The 13923-nt window shown below is 43.5% G+C and overlaps 1 protein-coding gene and 7 non-coding genes across 8 annotated transcripts in view; all 8 read right to left on the bottom strand.

Annotated features, from left to right (window-relative positions):
• LOC119178005 (uncharacterized) overlaps positions 1-13923 on the bottom strand; it is a 324881-nt gene that overhangs the window by 178170 nt on the left and 132788 nt on the right. The gene's annotated exons all lie outside the window — the stretch shown is intronic.
• Positions 150-222, bottom strand: TRNAK-CUU (transfer RNA lysine (anticodon CUU)). The gene has a single exon. It is a non-coding gene; the product is annotated as a tRNA-Lys (tRNA).
• Positions 2868-2940, bottom strand: TRNAK-CUU (transfer RNA lysine (anticodon CUU)). Its single transcript has one exon. It is a non-coding gene; the product is annotated as a tRNA-Lys (tRNA).
• Positions 3773-3845, bottom strand: TRNAK-CUU (transfer RNA lysine (anticodon CUU)). The gene has a single exon. It is a non-coding gene; the product is annotated as a tRNA-Lys (tRNA).
• On the bottom strand, positions 4678-4750 carry TRNAK-CUU (transfer RNA lysine (anticodon CUU)). Its single transcript has one exon. It is a non-coding gene; the product is annotated as a tRNA-Lys (tRNA).
• Positions 6489-6561, bottom strand: TRNAK-CUU (transfer RNA lysine (anticodon CUU)). Its single transcript has one exon. It is a non-coding gene; the product is annotated as a tRNA-Lys (tRNA).
• Positions 7397-7469, bottom strand: TRNAK-CUU (transfer RNA lysine (anticodon CUU)). The gene has a single exon. It is a non-coding gene; the product is annotated as a tRNA-Lys (tRNA).
• TRNAK-CUU (transfer RNA lysine (anticodon CUU)) lies at positions 8758-8830 on the bottom strand. Its single transcript has one exon. It is a non-coding gene; the product is annotated as a tRNA-Lys (tRNA).

Raw genomic sequence — 13923 nt, 5'->3', positions numbered from 1 at the left:
GAAGTGTATACCAAAGGGCCCGTTTTTCCGTGTTTTGAAACAATATCAATGAGATCTAACAGACAGTAATACCAAAGATTGTTTGGGACAAGATATTAGAACAAATGTAATGTCAGTAAGACGAAAGGAAAGTTGATGAAAAAATAACCAGCCGTGAGCAGGAATCAAACCTACGACCTTCGAATGAAGCGTTCGATGCTCTAACCACTGAGCTATCACAGCGGCCTTTCCTCACCCCACTTTTTTGGGTTTATATGTGAATTTAGAAGTAGGACTATCGGTCGGCACTATCTATAAGCAAAGCAGCGAGTGTGAAACACCCTTTTATGCGCATGTGTGGCGTCACGTAACACGTGAACTTATTACGAGCAGGCAGCTGACCAATAGTCCCTCGTATAATACCTAATTACTCCGAGTCTGTCAGTACGAGACCCTCGTTAATGAATAAGGGAAAGAAGTGTATACCTAAAGGCTCGTTTTTCCATGTTTTGGAACAATATCAACGAGATCTAACAGACAGTAATGCCAAGGAATGTATAGGGGAAGGTATGAGAACAAATGAAATGTCATTAAGAAGAAAAAAAGTGGGTGAGAAAATAACCAGCCGTGAGCAGGATTCGAACCTCCAACGTTCGATAACGCGTTCGATGCTCTAACCACTAAGCTATCACAACGACCTTCCCTCACCCCACTTTTTTGGTTTATATGTGAATTTAGAAGTTGGAGTGTCGGTCAGCGCCATCTATAAGCCAAGCGGCGAGTGTGAAAAACCCTTTTATGCGCTCGTGTGGTGTCACGTAGCACGTGAACTTAATAGGAGCAGGCTGCTGACCAATAGTCTCTCGTATACAACCTAATCACACCATGTCTGCCAGTACGAGACCCTTGTTAATAAATAAGCGAAAGAAGTGTATACCTAAGAGCTCATTTTTCCTTGTTTTGACACAATATAGTGAGATTTATTAGACAGTAATGCCAAAGATTGTATAGGGGAATTTCTGAAAAAAACTGAAATAATAATAAGAGGGAAGAGAGTGGGTGAAAAAATAACCAGCCGTGAGTAGGAATCGAACGTACGATCTTCGAATAACGCGTCCGATGCTCTAACCACTGATCTATCACAGCGGCCTTCCCTCAACCCTCTTTTTGGGGTTTATATGTAGATTTAGAAGTAGGAGTGTCGGTCAGCCCCATCTTTAAGCCAAGCGGCGACTGTGAAACACCCTTTTATGTGCATGTTGGGCGTCACGTAGCACGTGAACCTATTACGAGCAGGCAGCTGACCAATAGTCCCTCGTATGCAACCTAATGACACCAAGTCTGCCAGTACGAGACCCTCGTTAATGAATAAGGGAAAGAAGTGTATACCTAAGGGCTCGTTTTTGCGTGTTTTGACACAATATTTATGACATCTAACAGACAATAATATCGAAGAATGTATAGGGGAAGATATTAAAAAAATTGGAATGTCAATAGGACGAAAGAAACGTTGGTGAAGAAATAACCAGCCATGAGCAGGAATCGAACCTACGGCATTCGAATAAAGCGTTCGATGCTCTAACCACTGAGCTTTCACAGCGGCCTTCCCTCACCACACATTTTTGGGTTTATATGTGAATTTAGAAGTTGGAGTGTCGGTCAGCATCATCTATAAGCCAAGCGGCGAATGTGAAACACCCTTTTATGCGCATGTGTGGCGCCACGTAGCACGTGAACTTATTAGGAGCAGGCAGCTGACCAATAGTCCCTCGTATACAACCAAATGACACCAAGTCTGCCAGTACGAGACCCTCGTTAATGAATAAGGAAGAGAAGTGTATACCTAAGGGCTCGTTTTTCCGTGTTTTGACACATTATCAATGAGATCTAAAAGACAGTAATGCCAAGGAATGTATAGAAGAAGTTAATAGAACAAATGGAGTGTCAATAGGAGGAAAGAAAAGTGGGTGAAAAAATATCCAGACGTGAGCAGGAATCGAACCTGCGACCTTCGAATAAAGCGTCCGATGCCCTAACCACTGAGCTTTCACAGCGGCCTTCCCTCAACCCACTTTTTTGGGTTTTTATGTGGATTTAGAAATAGGAGTGTCGGTCAACGCCAGCTTTAGGCCAAGTGCCGAGTGTGAAACACCCTTTTATGTGCATGTGTGGCGTCACGTCGCACGTGAAGCTATTACGAGCAGGCAGCTGACCAATCGTCCCTCGTGTAAAACGTAATTACACCAAGTCTGCCAGTACGAGACCCTCGTCAATGAATAAGGGAAAGAAGTGTATACCTAAGGGCTCGATTATCCGTGTTTAGACACTATAATAATAATATCTAACAGATAGTAATGCCAAGGAATGTATAGGGGAAGTTATTAGAACAAGTGGACTGTCAATAGGAAGAAAGAAAAGTGGGTGAAAAAATAACCAGCCATGAGCAGGAATCGAACCTCCAACGTTAGAATAACGCGTTCGATGCTCTAATCACTAAGCTATCACAGCGGCCTTCCCTCACCCCACTTTTTTGAGCTTATATGTTAATTTAGAAGTTGGAGTGTCGGTCAGCTCATCTATAAGCCAAGCGGCGAATGTGAAACACCCTTTTATGCGCATGTGTGGCGCCACGTAGCACGTGAACTTATTAGGAGCAGGCAGCTGACCAATAGTCCCTCGTATACAACGAAATGACACCAAGTCTGCCAGTACGAGACCCTCGTTAATGAATAAGGGAAAGAAGTGTATACCTAAGGGCTCGATTATCTGTGTTTAGACACAAAAATAATGAGATCTAAGAGACAGTAATACCAAAGATTGTTTGGGGCAAGATATTAGAACAAATGGAATGTCAGTAAGACGAAAGAAAAGTTTGTGAAAAAATAACCAGCCGTGAGCAGGAATCAAACCTACGACCTTCGAATGAAGCGTTCGATGCTCTAACCACTGAGCTATCACAGCGGCCTTCCCTCACCCCACTTTTTTGGGTTTATATGTGAATTTAGAAGTAGGAGTGTCGGTCGGCACTATCTATAAGCAAAGCAGCGAGTGTGAAACACCCTTTTATGCGCATGTGCGGCGTCACGTAACGCGTGAACTTATTACGAGCAGGCAGCTGACCAATAGTCCCTCGTATAATACCTAATTACTTCATGTCTGCCAGTACGAGACCCTCGTTAATGAATAAGGGAAAGAAGTGTATACCTAAAGGCTCGTTTTTCCGTGTTTTGAAACAATATCAACGAGAACTAACAGACAGTAATGCCAAGGAATGTATAGGGGAAGTTATGAGAACAAATGAAATGTCATTAAGAAGAAAAAAAGTGGGTGAGAAAATAACCAGCCGTGAGCAGGATTCGAACCTCCAACGTTCGATAACGCGTTCGATGCTCTAACCACTAAGCTATCACAGCGGCCTTCCCTCACCCCACTTTTTTGGTTTATATGTGAATTTAGAAGTTGGAGTGTCGGTCAGCGCCATCTATAAGCCAATCGGCGAGTGTGAAAAACCCTTTTATGCGAATGTGTGGCGTCACGTAACACGTGAACTTATTACGAGCAGGCAGCTGACCAATAGTCCCTCGTGTAAAACGTAATTACACCAAGTCTGCCAGTACGAGACCATCGTTTATGAATAAGGGAAAGAAGTGTATACCAAAGGGCCCGTTTTTCCGTGTTTTGAAACAATATCAATGAGATCTAACAGACAGTAATACCAAAGATTGTTTAGGACAAGATATTAGAACAAATGTAATGTCAGTAAGACGAAAGGAAAGTTGATGAAAAAATAACCAGCCGTGAGCAGGAATCAAACCTACGACCTTCGAATGAAGCGTTCGATGCTCTAACCACTGAGCTATCACAGCGGCCTTTCCTCACCCCACTTTTTTGGGTTTATATGTGAATTTAGAAGTAGGACTATCGGTCGGCACTATCTATAAGCAAAGCAGCGAGTGTGAAACACCCTTTTATGCGCATGTGTGGCGTCACGTAACACGTGAACTTATTACGAGCAGGCAGCTGACCAATAGTCCCTCGTATAATACCTAATTACTCCGAGTCTGTCAGTACGAGACCCTCGTTAATGAATAAGGGAAAGAAGTGTATACCTAAAGGCTCGTTATTCCGTGTTTTGAAACAATATCAACGAGAACTAACAGACAGTAATGCCAAGGAATGTATAGGGGAAGTTATGAGAACAAATGAAATGTCATAAAGAAGAAAAAAAGTGGGTGAGAAAATAACCAGCCGTGAGCAGGATTCGAACCTCCAACGTTCGATAACGCGTTCGATGCTCTAACCACTAAGCTATCACAGCGGCCTTCCCTCACCCCACTTTTTTGGTTTATATGTGAATTTAGAAGTTGGAGTGTCGGTCAGCGCCATCTATAAGCCAATCGGCGAGTGTGAAAAACCCTTTTATGCGAATGTGTGGCGTCACGTAACACGTGAACTTATTACGAGCAGGCAGCTGACCAATAGTCCCTCGTGTAAAACGTAATTACACCAAGTCTGCCAGTACGAGACCATCGTTTATGAATAAGGGAAAGAAGTGTATACCAAAGGGCCCGTTTTTCCGTGTTTCGAAACAATATCAATGAGATCTAACAGACAGTAATACCAAAGATTGTTTAGGACAAGATATTAGAACAAATGTAATGTCAGTAAGACGAAAGGAAAGTTGATGAAAAAATAACCAGCCGTGAGCAGGAATCAAACCTACGACCTTCGAATGAAGCGTTCGATGCTCTAACCACTGAGCTATCACAGCGGCCTTCCCTCACCCCACTTTTTTGGGTTTATATGTGAATTTAGAAGTAGGACTATCGGTCGGCACTATCTATAAGCAAAGCAGCGAGTGTGAAACACCCTTTTATGCGCATGTGTGGCGTCACGTAACACGTGAACTTATTACGAGCAGGCAGCTGACCAATAGTCCCTCGTATAATACCTAATTACTCCGAGTCTGTCAGTACGAGACCCTCGTTAATGAATAAGGGAAAGAAGTGTATACCTAAAGGCTCGTTTTTCCGTGTTTTGGAACAATATCAACGAGATCTAACAGACAGTAATGCCAAGGAATGTATAGGGGAAGGTATGAGAAAAAATGAAATGTCATTAAGAAGAAAAAAAGTGGGTGAGAAAATAACCAGCCGTGAGCAGGATTCGAACCTCCAACGTTCGATAACGCGTTCGATGCTCTAACCACTAAGCTATCACAACGACCTTCCCTCACCCCACTTTTTTGGTTTATATGTGAATTTAGAAGTTGGAGTGTCGGTCAGCGCCATCTATAAGCCAAGCGGCGAGTGTGAAAAACCCTTTTATGCGCTCGTGTGGTGTCACGTAGCACGTGAACTTAATAGGAGCAGGCTGCTGACCAATAGTCTCTCGTATACAACCTAATCACACCATGTCTGCCAGTACGAGACCCTTGTTAATAAATAAGCGAAAGAAGTGTATACCTAAGAGCTCATTTTTCCTTGTTTTGACACAATATAATGAGATTTATTAGACAGTAATGCCAAAGATTGTATAGGGGAATTTCTGAAAAAAACTGAAATAATAATAGGAGGAAAGAGAGTGGGTGAAAAAATAACCAGCCGTGAGTAGGAATCGAACGTACGACCTTCGAATAACGCGTCCGATGCTCTAACCACTGATCTATCACAGCGGCCTTCCCTCAACCCACTTTTTGGGGTTTATATGTAGATTTAGAAGTAGGAGTGTCGGTCAGCCCCATCTTTAAGCCAAGCGGCGACTGTGAAACACCCTTTTATGTGCATGTTTGGCGTCACGTAGCACGTGAACCTATTACGAGCAGGCAGCTGACCAATAGTCCCTCGTATGCAACCTAATGACACCAAGTCTGCCAGTACGAGACCCTCGTTAATGAATAAGGGAAAGAAGTGTATACCTAAGGGCTCGTTTTTGCGTGTTTTGACACAATATTTATGACATCTAACAGACAATAATATCGAAGAATGTATAGGGGAAGATATTAAAAAAATTGGAATGTCAATAGGACGAAAGAAACGTTGGTGAAGAAATAACCAGCCATGAGCAGGAATCGAACCTACGGCATTCGAATAAAGCGTTCGATGCTCTAACCACTGAGCTTTCACAGCGGCCTTCCCTCACCACACATTTTTGGGTTTATATGTGAATTTAGAAGTAGGAGTGTCGGTCGGCACTGTATATAAGCCAGGCAGCCAGTGTGAAACACCCTTTTATGCGCATGTGTGGCGTCACGTAACACGTGAACTTATTACGAGCAGGCAGCTGACCAATAGTCCCTCGTATGAAACCTAATTACACCAAGTCTGCCAGTACGAGACCCTCGTTAATGAATAAGGAAGAGAAGTGTATACCTAAGGGCTCGTTTTTCCGTGTTTTGACACATTATCAATGAGATCTAAAAGACAGTAATGCCAAGGAATGTATAGAAGAAGTTAATAGAACAAATGGAGTGTCAATAGGAGGAAAGAAAAGTGGGTGAAAAAATATCCAGCCGTGAGCAGGAATCGAACCTGCGACCTTCGAATAAAGCGTCCGATGCCCTAACCACTGAGCTTTCACAGCGGCCTTCCCTCAACCCACTTTTTTCGGTTTTTATGTGGATTTAGAAATAGGAGTGTCGGTGAGCGCCAGCTTTAGGCCAAGCGGCGAGTGTGAAACACCCTTTTATGTGCATGTGTGGCGTCACTTAGCACGTGAAGCAATTACGAGCAGGCAGCTGACCAATCGTCCCTCGTGTAAAACGTAATTACACGAAGTCTGCCAGTACGAGACCCTCGTCAATGAATAAGGGAAAGAAGTGTATACCTAAGGGCTCGATTATCCGTGTTTAGACACTATAATAATAATATCTAACAGTCAGTAATGCCAAGGAATGTATAGGGGAAGTTAGTAGAACAAATGAAAATTCAATAAGACGAAAGAAAAGTCGGGGAAAAAATAACCAGCCGTGAGCAGGAATCGAACCTCCAACGTTAGAATAACGCGTTCGATGCTCTAATCACTGAGCTATCACAGCGGCCTTCCCTCACCCCACTTTTTGGGGTTTATATGTGAATTTAGAAGTAGGAGTGTCGGTCAGCATCATCTATAAGCCAAGCGGCGAATGTGAAACACCCTTTTATGCGCATGTGTGGCGCCACGTAGCACGTGAACTTATTAGGAGCAGGCAGCTGACCAATAGTCCCTCGTATACAACGAAATGACACCAAGTCTGCCAGTACGAGACCCTCGTTAATGAATAAGGGAAAGAAGTGTATACCTAAGGGCTCGATTATCTGTGTTTAGACACAAAAATAATGAGATCTAAGAGACAGTAATACCAAAGATTGTTTAGGGCAAGATATTAGAACAAATGGAATGTCAGTAAGACGAAAGAAAAGTTTGTGAAAAAATAACCAGCCGTGAGCAGGAATCAAACCTACGACCTTCGAATGAAGCGTTCGATGCTCTAACCACTGAGCTATCACAGCGGCCTTCCCTCACCCCACTTTTTTGGGTTTATATGTGAATTTAGAAGTAGGAGTGTCGGTCGGCACTATCTATAAGCAAAGCAGCGAGTGTGAAACACCCTTTTATGCGCATGTGTGGCGTCACGTAACACGTGAACTTATTACGAGCAGGCAGCTGACCAATAGTCCCTCGTATAATACCTAATTACTCCATGTCTGCCAGTACGAGACCCTCGTCAATGAATAAGGGAAAGAAGTGTATACCTAAGGGCTCGATTATCCGTGTTTAGACACTATAATATTAATATCTAACAGACAGTAATGCCAAGGATTGTATAGGGGAAGTTATTAGAACAAATGTAATGTCAATAAGAAGAAAGAAAAGTGGGTGAAAAAATAACCAGCCGTGAGCAGGAATCGAACCTCCAACGTTAGAATAACGCGTTCGATGCTCTAACCACTGAGCTATCACAGCGGCCTTCCCTCACCCCACTTTTTTGAGCTTATATGTGAATTTAGAAGTTGGAGTGTCGGTCAGAATCATCTATAAGCCAAGCGGCGAATGTGAAACACCCTTTTATGCGCATGTGTGGCGCCACGTAGCACGTGAACTTATTAGGAGCAGGCAGCTGACCAATAGTCCCTCGTATACAACCAAATGACACCAAGTCTGCCAGTACGAGACCATCGTTAATGAATAAGGGAAAGAAGTGTATACCTAAAGGCTCGATTATCTGTGTTTAGACACAAAAATAATGAGATCTAAGAGACAGTAATGCGAAAAATGTATAGGGGAAGATATTAGAACAGATGGAATGTCAGTAAGACGAAAGAAAAGTAGGTGAAAAAATAACCAGCCGTGAGCAGGAATCGAACCTACGACTATCGAATATAGCGTTCGATGCTCTTACCACTGAGCTATCATAGCGGCCTATCCTCCCCCCACTTTTTTGGGTTTAAATGTGAATTTAGAAGTTGGAGTGCCGGTCAGCGCCATCTATAAGCCAAGCAGCGAGTGTGAAACACCCTTATATGCGCATCTGTGGCGTCACGTAGCACGTGAACTTATTACGAGCAGGACGCTGACCAATAGTCCCTCGTATACAACGAAATGACACCAAGTCTGCCAGTACGAGACCCTCGTTAATGAATAAGGGAAAGAAGTGTATACCTAAGGGCTCGATTATCTGTGTTTAGACACAAAAATAATGAGATCTAAGAGACAGTAATACCAAAGATTGTTTGGGGCAAGATATTAGAACAAATGGAATGTCAGTAAGACGAAAGAAAAGTTTGTGAAAAAATAACCAGCCGTGAGCAGGAATCAAACCTACGACCTTCGAATGAAGCGTTCGATGCTCTAACCACTGAGCTATCACAGCGGCCTTCCCTCACCCCACTTTTTTGGGTTTATATGTGAATTTAGAAGTAGGAGTGTCGGTCGGCACTATCTATAAGCAAAGCAGCGAGTGTGAAACACCCTTTTATGCGCATGTGCGGCGTCACGTAACGCGTGAACTTATTACGAGCAGGCAGCTGACCAATAGTCCCTCGTATAATACCTAATTACTCCATGTCTGCCAGTACGAGACCCTCGTTAATGAATAAGGGAAAGAAGTGTATACCTAAAGGCTCGTTTTTCCGTGTTTTGAAACAATATCAACGAGAGCTAACAGACAGTAATGCCAAGGAATGTATAGGGGAAGTTATGAGAACAAATGAAATGTCATAAAGAAGAAAAAAAGTGGGTGAGAAAATAACCAGCCGTGAGCAGGATTCGAACCTCCAACGTTCGATAACGCGTTCGATGCTCTAACCACTAAGCTATCACAGCGGCCTTCCCTCACCCCACTTTTTTGGTTTATATGTGAATTTAGAAGTTGGAGTGTCGGTCAGCGCCATCTATAAGCCAATCGGCGAGTGTGAAAAACCCTTTTATGCGAATGTGTGGCGTCACGTAACACGTGAACTTATTACGAGCAGGCAGCTGACCAATAGTCCCTCGTGTAAAACGTAATTACACCAAGTCTGCCAGTACGAGACCATCGTTTATGAATAAGGGAAAGAAGTGTATACCAAAGGGCCCGTTTTTCCGTGTTTCGAAACAATATCAATGAGATCTAACAGACAGTAATACCAAAGATTGTTTAGGACAAGATATTAGAACAAATGTAATGTCAGTAAGACGAAAGGAAAGTTGATGAAAAAATAACCAGCCGTGAGCAGGAATCAAACCTACGACCTTCGAATGAAGCGTTCGATGCTCTAACCACTGTGCTATCACAGCGGCCTTCCCTCACCACACATTTTTGGGTTCATATGTGAGTTTAGAAGTAGAAGTGTCGGTCGGCACTATATATAAGCCAAGCGGCGAGTGTGAAAAACCTTTTTATGCACATGTGTGGCGTCACGTAACACGTGAACTTATTACGAGCAGGCAGCTGACCAATAGTCCCTCGTATAATACCTGATTACTCCAAGTCTGCCAGTACGAGACCCTCGTTAATGAATAAGGGAAAGAAGTGTATACCTAAAGGATCGTTTTTCCGTGTTTTGGAACAATATCAATGAGATCTAACAGACAGTAATGCCAAGGAATCTATAGGGGAAGTTATTAGAACAAATGAAATGTCATTAAGAAGAAAAAAAGTGGGCGAGAAAATAACCAGCCGCGAGCAGGATTCGAACCTCCAACGCTCGATAACGTGTTCGATGCTCTAACCACTGATCTATCACAGCGGCCTTCCCTCACCCCACTTTTTTGGTTTATATGTGAATTTAGAAGTTGGAGTGTCGGTCAGCGCCATCTTTAAGCCAAGCGGCGACTGTGAAACACCCTTTTATGTGCATGTTTGGCGTCACGTAGCACGTAAACCTATTACGAGCAGGCAGCTGACCAATAGTCCCTCGTATGCAACCTAATTACTCCAAGTCTGCCAGTACGAGACCCTCGTTAATGAATAAGGAAGAGAAGTGTATACCTAAGGGCTCGTTTTTCCGTGTTTTGACACATTATCAATGAGATCTAAAAGACAGTAATGCCAAAGAATGTATAGAAGAAGTTAATAGAACAAATGGAGTGTCAATAGGAGGAAAGAAAAGTGGGTGAAAAAATATCCAGCCATGAGCAGGAATCGAACCTGCGACCTTCGAATAAAGCGTCCGATGCCCTAACCACTGAGCTTTCACAGCGGCCTTCTCTAACCCCACTTTTTCGGGTTTATATGTGAATTTAGAAGTAGGAGTGTCGGTTATCGTCATCTATAAGCCAAGCGGCGAGTGTGAAACACCCTTTTATGCGCATGTGTGGCGTCACGTAGCACGTTGACGCATTACGAGCAGGCAGCTGACCAATAGTCCCTCTTATACAACCTAATGACACCAAGTCTGCCACTACGAGACCCTCGGTAATGAATAAGGGAAAGGAATGTATACCTAAGGGCTCGTTTTTCCGTGTTTTAACACAATATTAATCAGATCTAAGCGACAGTAATGCCAAGGAATATATAGAAGAAGTTAATAGAACAAATGGAGTGTCAATAAGAGGAAAAAAAGTGAGTGAATAAATAACCAGCCGTGAGCAGGAATCGAACCTACAACCTTCGAATAACGCGTCCGATGCTCTAACCACTGAGCTATGACAGCAGCCTTCCCTCAACCCACTTTATTTGATTTATATGTGGATTTAGAAGCAGGAGTGTCGGTCAGCGCCATCTTTAGGCCAAGTGGCGAGTGTGAAACACCCTTTTATGTACATGTGTGGCGTCACGTAGCACGTGGACCTAATACGAGCAGGCAGCTTACCAATAGTCCGTCGTATACAACCTAATGATACCATGTCTGCCAGTACGAGACCCTCGTTAATAAATAAGCGAAACAAGTGTATACCTAAGGGCTCAAATATCCGTGTTTAGACACAATAATAATGGGATCTAATAGACAGTAATGCCTAAAAATGTATCGGGGAAGATACTAGAACGAATGGAATGTCAGTAAGACGAAAAAAAGTAGGTGAAAAAATTACCAGCCGTGAGCAGGAATCGGACCTACGACCTTCGAATAAAGCATTCGATGCTCTAACCACTGAGCTATCACAGTGGCCTTCCCTCACCCCACTTTTTCAGATTCATATGTGAATTTAGAATTAGGAGTGTTGGTTAGTGCCATCTATAAGCCAAGCGGCGAGTGTGAAACACCCTTTTATGCGCGTGTGTGGTGTCACGTAGCACGTGAACCTAATACGAGCAGGCAGCTGACCAATAGCCCCTCGTACACAACCTAATGACACCATGTCTTCCAGTACGAGACCCTCGTTAATGAATAAGTGAAAGAAGTGTATACCTAAGGGCTCGTTTTTCCGTGTTTTGTCACAATATCAATGAGATTTAACAGACAGTAATGCCAAGGAATGTATAGGGGAAGTTATTAGAACAAAAGGAATGTCAATAATAAGACAGCAATGTGGGTGAAAAAATAACCAGCCGTGAGCAGGAATCGAACCTCCGACGTTCGAATAACGCGTTCGATGCTCTAACAACTGAGCTATCACAGCGGCCTTCCATCACCCCACTTTTTGGGGTTTATATGTGGATTTAGAAGTAGGAGTGTCGGTCAGCGCCATCTTTAAGCCAAGCGGCGAGTGTGAAACACCCTTTTATGTGTATGTGTGGCGTCACGTAGCACGTGAACTTATTAGGAGTAGGCAGCTGACCAATAGTCCCTCGTATACAACCAAATGACAATAAGTCTGCCAGTACGAGACCCTCGTTAATGAATAAGTGGAAGAGGTTTATACCTAAGAGCTCATTTTTCCGTTATTTGACATAATAATATTGAGATCTAACAGGCGGTAATGCCAAGGAATGTATAGGGGAAGTAATTAGAAGAAATGGAATGTCAATAATAAGAAAGTAAAGTGGGGGAAAAATAACCAGCCGGGAGCAGGAACCGAACCTACGACCTTTGAATAACGCGTTCAGTGCTTTAACCACTGAGCTATCACAGCGGCCTTCCCTCACCCCACTTTTGCCTCAGCTCGGCCTTCCCTCACCCCCCTTGGCTTATAGATGAAGCTGCCCGACACTACTACTTCTAAATTCACATATAAACTCAAAAAAGTGAGGTGAGGGAGGGTCGCAGTGATAGTGCAGTAGTTAGAGCATAGAACGCGTTAACCGAAAGTCGTAGGTTTGATTCCTGCTCACGGCTGGTTATTTTTCACCCCCTTTTCTTTCTTCTTATCGACATTCAACTTGTTCTAATAACTTCCCCGACACATTCCTTGCCCCATGCGGTGGTCTAGTGGCTAAGGTACTCGGCTGCTGACCCGAAGGCCGCGGGTTCAATTCCCAGCTGCGGCGGCTGCATTTCCGATGGAGGCGGAAAGGTCGTAGGCCCGTGTGCTCAGATTTGGGTGCACGCTAAAGAACCCCAGGTGGTCAAAATTTCCGCAGTCCTCCACTACGGCGTCTCTCATATCTATATGGTTGTTTTGGGACGTTAAACCCCACAAATCAATCAATATACATTCCTTGGCATTACTGTCTGTTGTATCTCATTATTATTGTGTGAAAACACGGAAAAACGAGTCCTTAAGAATAGACTTCTTTCCTTTAATCATTAACGAGGGTCTCGTACTGGCAGACTTGGTGTCATTAGGTTGTATACGAGGGACTATTGGTCAGCTGCCTGGTTGTAATAAGTTCTTGTGCTACGTGATGCCACACATGCGCATAAAAGGGTGTTTAACACTCGCCGCTTCGCTTATAGATGGCGCTGACCGACACTCCTACTTTTAAATTCACATATAAACCCAAAAAGTGAGGTGAGGGAAGGCCGCTGTGATAGATCAGTGATTAGAGCATCGAATGCGTCATTCGAAGGTTGTAGGCTCGATTCCTGCTCACGGCTGGTTATTTTTTCACCCACTTTTCTTTCTTCTCATTGACATTTCATTTGTTCTAATAACTTCCCCTATACATTCCTTGGCATTACAGTCTGTTATATTTCATTATTATTGTGTCAAAACACGGAAAATTGAGCCCTCAGGTATACACTTCTTTTCCTTATTCATTAACGGGGGTCTCGTACTGGCAGACCTGGTGTCATTAGGTTGTATACGAGGGACTATTAGTCAGCTGCCTGCTCGCAATGCGTTAACGTGCTACGTGACGCCACACATGCGCATAAAATGGTGTTTCACACTCGCCGCTTGGGTTATAGATGACGATTACCGACACTCCTACTACTAAATTCACATATAAACCCAAAAAAGTGGGGTTAGAGAAGGCCGCTGTGATAGCTCAGTGGATTCCACTTCCGGACGCCGCAGCGAACGGACGTGTGATGGAAAGCTCCAGTGGAGCGGTATCAGCCGCCCGTTTGAGCAGTGGAAACAGGTCTTTTGATGACGATAAGGATAATGAAGTTGTGTTGCCAACCCTTCCTACAGGACGTATTGTTTTAAATACGGTTT

This window comes from Rhipicephalus microplus, chromosome 1 (genome assembly GCF_043290135.1).
Source record: "Rhipicephalus microplus isolate Deutch F79 chromosome 1, USDA_Rmic, whole genome shotgun sequence".
In the NCBI taxonomy this organism is placed as follows: Eukaryota; Metazoa; Arthropoda; class Arachnida; order Ixodida; family Ixodidae; genus Rhipicephalus; species Rhipicephalus microplus.
Note: the sequence above shows the minus strand (reverse complement) of the source record. Positions and strands in the feature narration are given on the sequence as shown.